Source organism: Thalassophryne amazonica, chromosome 17 (assembly GCF_902500255.1).
Source record: "Thalassophryne amazonica chromosome 17, fThaAma1.1, whole genome shotgun sequence".
Classification (NCBI taxonomy): domain Eukaryota; kingdom Metazoa; phylum Chordata; class Actinopteri; order Batrachoidiformes; family Batrachoididae; genus Thalassophryne; species Thalassophryne amazonica.
Genome location: NC_047119.1, coordinates 17277148 through 17284049, shown reverse-complemented (window position 1 = coordinate 17284049; position 6902 = coordinate 17277148).

Sequence of the window (6902 nt, the reverse complement as noted above, 5' to 3'; positions counted from 1 at the left end):
TCCCATGCACAGCAGCAATGCGGTGGAATGGATTGCAAATATGATTTAATGCAGATTCCCTCCAAATTCCTGGAGGGCCTTGGAGAGGTTGTTCTCTCCTCGAGCAGCAAAATACTCAGGAAAAAAAAGTGCAGTTACTTTTTTTTATGTTGCTTGAGGCTGTTTTCTGTTTCTGACAGAGGTGTCAACTTAAGCTCAGTGGCAAAAATAATAATTTACCCATCTGCCTATGCTCCCTTCTTTATAGAATTATAAATGGGAGTTTCAAATTTAAATGTGAAAAGGTCAAATTTTATCCTTTTACTTTGCACCTTTACTAAAATTATATTAAACAACTGAATTAAAGGAACTTCCTAAATTACTGCTACAGGAGGGGAAAAAGACAAAATAATTTTTTAGTATTTGTTATTTGGAAGCTGTAAATACCTCATGTCCAGTATTTTCTGAAGGAGTAGTTATCAGCACCAGCTGGCCAAGAGTATTTGCACATACTGTAAATATATATTATTTACAATAATTACATTGGTATGTTATGTTATTTTGTGTAGATATTTTTTCTACTCTGGCTCCATTAAATACACTGTAGCATTTTATTGTGCAATCAGCACCATGGACAGCTCAACTGAAGAAACGCTTTTCTGTTTCTGTTTATTTTATTTTCATATGTATAAATATACAACATCACAAACGATGCCAACTCAGATATTTGTCAACCTGAGCTGTGCTTTTACATGTTTTGTGGTTCTTGTTTTCATGCTGGAAAAGATTAACCCCCCCCCCCCCCCAAAAAAAATGTAATCAGACAGGTATTAATTTAGAATAAATACACCATCACAGGGTAACCAGCTATACCTTGTAATTGTGTAGCTGGTTAGAGTGAGCTAAAATTACTCACAATAAACCAATCTTCAACTCTTTCTGTAAGAACAATCCCTCTTCAGCATTCTACTTGTAATAACTCAGTGAAAATCTGAGCCAGTGGATGACGTCAAGGCTAAGGTAAGTTGCTAACTGTATATTCATTCGGTCATTTTAAAAAGTTCTTTTTCTACATTTAGTGGGGCAAGCATGCACACGTTTACCACTATAGAGATCCTTTCCATGCGATTAGAAATTTCTAATGGCATTTTCACCTGTTCAGTGGTGACAAGAAAGGTTTACTCTGCGTGTTTTTAGCTTACCCCATACAATTATATTCTTTAGCTGGTTATCTTATGACTATGTTTGCATTCTATATCAATACTGCACTGATTAAAATTATTTTTGTCTCAAATGAAGGGACAAACCCGAAAACATCTAAAAAAAAAATAATAATAATAATAATAATAATAAATGAAGCCCAGGTGGTAAAACACCAGAGTTGGACTTCATTTACATCAATATTTAAGAAACACAAACAGTATGATGATGTGTAGAAAATCTGCATCACGTTGGCAGTTCTCAAAAACTGAGTGGCCATGAAAGAAGGAGACTAGTGAGGAAAGCCACCAAGTCACCCATGACGACTGGCTTCCATGGTTGTGAACAGATAAATGGTGCAAATAACATATTTTACCTGTTGCATCGCCAGTCATGTGTCTTCATTTTGGACTGGCAGAGAGAAGGATTTTCTTTAAAAGATGTGAAATTTCACTAACAGTTTGCCAGAAGGCACATGAGAGATAAAAGTCTACATTTGATCTGTTATGTTGTGTGAAAATCATGACCTGCTCCACTCCACTATGAAGCTGTGAGTGGTGATGCAACAGAGAAAAGTTGTAGCACGCATAGTTTCTCCAGTCACACCTACAGAAGCCTATAAGTCCTACAGAGTTGTCTGGGTGTCTTGGTGGCTTTCCTCACTGGTTTCTCTCTTGCACTCACATTTTGAGACATACGTCTTCCAGACAGATTTACCATATAGTACCACACTGTTTGTATTTCTGAAATATTGATGTAAATGAAGTTGAGACATATTCAGTGACTTGGAAATGTTCATGTATCCACCCCCGACATCTATAGAAAACTGACTGTAAATGTGATGATTTGCTTCTTTTTTTTTAGATTTTTGTTTTTTTTATATAATGTTGGAGGGATTTGTTTTCACTGGGAGTTTAAATGGCATTATTTTAGAAATGTTAATATAAAGAAGCCTGAATTTGTTTGTTTGTTTTTTAATTCTCGCAGTCAGGTACAGGTCACGTCTGTCGAAAATTAGGCGAGAATTCGTATACTTCTGCAAACCTGCAACTGCCACTCAGTGAAAACACACTCCGGCTGTATGCTTTCCAATTGAAATCAGCTGGTTTTGTATTGTGTCTGGTTTGTTTTGTCAGCTAGCTGAAGGTCTAGAACTACGGAACTGTGTAGAACCATTAGATTTATTCTCCAAGTTGGGGTTGGAGTTGTCATTAAAGTCAATTTAATGGACAATGGTTCAGTTCTCAGCTTTGAAAAATGACCAAATTTTATGTATTTGTACTGAGTTTTGGCATTGCTTTCACTAAGTGAAAAACAACCTCCAGGGGGCGCTGCCAGATAATCGACTTTGATAATTGAATGTCATAGCAACTCAAGGGTTTGCAAACTTTCAAGTACCACTTTACAGTGGTACTTTCAGACTTATGTCTGAGAGTTTTTGGCAATTAGCATCTGTTAACATGCAGTATATACATAGAATCCAGGTCCATATCCCATTACATAGGTTACGTATTCATCCAACATTTATTTTTGGACTGGGGTGGGGGGTGTAGGATATTTACAAACTGACCAAAAAAAAAAAAAAACGGCCGGGGGGGGGGGGGGGGGGGGGAGTCTTGAGGCTGACGCCTGTTCGAGGATCCAAAAAACAAAAACAAATCTTCCACTTGAAATTCGTTTTACGGTTTTATTTTAACAAACCATTCAAGATTCAAAGCTTTTATTGTCATATGCACAGTAAAGAAACATGTTTCCCTGTGCAACGAAATTCTTACTTTGCTGCCCACACTGGATGCCCATATATATATATATATATATATATATATATATATATTATATATATATATATATATATATATATATATATATATATATATATATATATATATAATAACTAAGTATATAATATCGAAATATAAGTGGGGAAAAAAAATGAAATAACACAAAATAAGCATGTTGGTAAGAACAACAGTCTATAACAAGCAATGTAATAAAAATGTAATAATGTAATAAAAAGAAATATACACTGTAAGAAGGGAAATACGAGGGCTGTCCATAAAGTATAGGTCCTTTTTATTTTTTCAAAAACTATATGGATTTCATTCATATGTTTTTACGTCAGACATGCTTGAACCCTCGTGCGCATGCGTGAGTTTTTCCATGCCTGTCGGTGACGTCATTCGCCTGTGAGCACTCCTTGTGGGAGGAGTCGTCCAGCCCTTCGTCGGAGTTCCTTTGTCTGAGAAGTTGCTGAGAGACTGGCGCTTTGTTTGATCAAAATTTTTTCTAAACCTGTGAGACACATCAAAGTGGACACGGTTCGAAAAATTAAGCTGGTTTTCGGTAAAAATTTTAACAGCTGATGAGAGATTTTGAGGTGATACTGTCGCTTTAAGGACTTCCCACGCTGCGAGACGTCGCGCAGCGCTCTCAGGCGCCGTCGTCAGCCTGTTTCAAGCTTAAAACCTCCACATTTCAGGCTCTATTGATCCAGGACGTCGTAAGAGAACAGAGAAGTTTCAGAAGAAGTCGGTTTCAGCATTTTATCCGGATATTCCACTGTTAAAGGAGATTTTTTTTTTTTAATGAAAGACGTGCGGGCGGATTGCAGCGTCGGCTCGTAGCCGCCGCGACGCTCCGCCACAGGAAAAACACCTCTGTTGGAAGCCTTAAGGACAAGTTGGAACATGTCCAGCTGTTAAACAATTTCTCATATACTCACTCCACTGAAAGCCATCAAAAGCCGCCTGGATTTTACAAATGGTTATCAACACGGAGGTGTTTTTCCTGTGCCGCCGCACCGCGCCGGCTGCGTCCCGACACGCGGACCCGTCCGCACGTCTTTCATTAAAAAAATCTCCTTTAACAGTGGAATATCCGGATAAAATGCTGAAACCGACTTCTTCTGAAACTTCTGTTCTCTCACGACGTCCTGGATCAATAGAGCCTGAAATGTGGAGGTTTTCAGCTTGAAACAGGCTGACGACGGCGCCTGAGAGCGTTGCGCGACGTCTCGCACCGTGGGAAGTCCTTAAAGCGACAGTATCACCTCAAAATCTCTCATCAGCTGTTAAAATTTTTACCGAAAACCAGCTTAATTTTTCGAACCATGTCCACTTCGATGTGTCTCACAGGTTTAGAAAAAATTTTGATCAAACAAAGCGCCAGTCTCTCAGCAACTTCTCAGACAAAGGAATTCCGACGAGGGGCTGGACGACTCCTCCCACAAGGAGTGCTCACAGACGAATGACGTCACCGACAGGCGTGGAAAAACTCACGCATGCGCACGAGGGTTCAAGCATGTCTGACGTAAAAACATATGAATGAAATCCATATAGTTTTTGAAAAAAATAAAAAGGACCTATACTTTATGGACAGACCTCGTATAAAATAAGCTTGTGTAATGGCCTACATGATATGTACAACCCCTGGCAAAAATTATGGAATCACCGGCCTCGAAGGATGTTCATTCAGTTGTTTAATTTTATAGAAAAAAAAGCAGATCACAGACATGACAAAACTAAAGTCATTTCAAATGGCAACTTTCTGGCTTTAAGAAACACTATAAGAAATCAGGAAAAACAAAATTTGCAGTCAGTAACGGTTACTTTTTAGACCAAGCAGAGGGAAAACAATATGGAATCACTCAATTCTGAGGAAAAAAATTATGGAATCATGAAAAACAAAAGAACGCTCCAACACATCACTAGTATTTTGTTGCACCACCTCTGGCTTTTATAACAGCTTGCAGTCTCTGAGGCATGGACTTAATGAGTGAGAAACAGTACTCTTCATCAATCTGGCTCCAACTTTCTCTGATTGCTGTTGCCAGATCAGCTTTGCAGGTTGAAGCCTTGTCATGGACCATTTTCTTCAACTTCCACCAAAGATTTTCAATTGGATTAAGATCCGGACTATTTGCAGGCCATGACATTGACCCTATGTGTCTTTTTGCAAGGAATGTTTTCACAATTTTTGCTCTATGGCAAGATGCATTATCATCTTGAAAATGATTTCATCATCCCCAAACATCCTTTCAATTGATGGGATAAGAAAAGTGTCCAAAATATCAACGTAAACTTGTGCATTTATTGATGATGTAATGACAGCCATCTCCTCAGTGTCTTTACATGACATGCAGCCCCATATCATCAATGACTGTGGAAATTTACATGTTCTCTTCAGGCAGTCATCTTTATAAATCTCATTGGAATGGCACCAAACAAAAGTTCCAGCATCATCACCTTGCCCAATGCAGATTCGAGATTCATCACTGAATATGACTTTCATCCAGTCATCCACAGTCCACAATTGCTTTTCCTTAGCCCATTGTAACCTTGTTTTTTTCTGTTTAGGTGTTAATGATGGCTTTCATTTAGCTTTTCTGTATGTAAATCCCATTTCCTTTAGGCGGTTTCTTACAGTTTGGTCACAGACGTTGACTCCAGTTTCCTCCCATTCCTTCCTCATATGTTTTGTTGTGCATTTTCGATTTTTGAGACACATTGCTTTAAGTTTTCTGTCTTGACGCTTTGATGTCTTCCTTGGTCTACCAGTATGTTTGCCTTTAACAACTTTCCCATGTTGTTTGTATTTGGTCCAGAGTTTAGACACAGCTGACTGTGAACAACCAACATCTTTTGCAACATTGCGTGATGATTTACCCTCTTTTAAGAGTTTGATAATCCTCTCCTTTGTTTCAATTGACATCTCTCGTGTTGGAGCCATGATTCATGTCAATCAACTTGGTGCAACAGCTCTCGAAGGTGTGATCACTCCTTTTTAGATACAGACTAACGAGCAGATCTGATTTGATGCAGGTGTTAGTTTTGGGGATGAAAATTTACAGGGTGATTTCAGAATTTATTCCTCAGAATTGAGTGAGTCCATATTTTTTCCCTCTGCTTTGTCTAAAAAAGTAACCGTTACTGACTGCCACAATCTTTTTCTTGTTTTCTTATAGTGTTTCTTAAAGCCAGAAAGTTGCCATTTGAAATGATTTTAGTTTTGTGTCATGTCTGTGATCTGCTTTTTTTCTACAAAATTAAACAACTGAATGAACATCCTCAGAGGCCGATGATTCCATAATTTTTGCCAGGGGTTGTACATGATAGTGCATCAGTGTGCAACATTCACTGTTTTGTTCAACATTCAGTATTAAATGGTTTTGTGCAATTTAGTGCAATTGAGCCAATGGATTCAAGTTAACAGGTATTGCAGTGTAAGAACAACCCCTCTTCAGCATTCGACTTGTACTAACTCAGTGAAAATCTGAGCCAGTGGATGGCCTCATTGCCAACCACTGAACTCCATTTACATACAACTTAAAACTTCTAAAGTTCCAAATCATGTGCACCCACACATCCATAAGCTGACTACATGACACGACACGGTCAGAAAAACCATCAGACCCCCAACTCTCTCGCACCTTCCCTCCCTCCCCCCACTGCACCACACTACACTCAGCCCAACAAGTCTTAAAGTGACAAGCACCCAATTCTTCAAACCAGCAATACAATGACATTGTGTTGTGAAAGTGTAGGAACACGGACCCACAACAGGGGGCGCAAATGAACGGACAATGGAGAAGGTAAATAACAAGGTTTTACTGTTGTGGAACGTGCACAACCAATACAACAATTGACAATTTGGGGTTAAACCGAATTCCTCTGGTGTCGTGTGGGCAGGCTCGAAGGTAGGAGACGTCCGTCCAAGTCGAACCG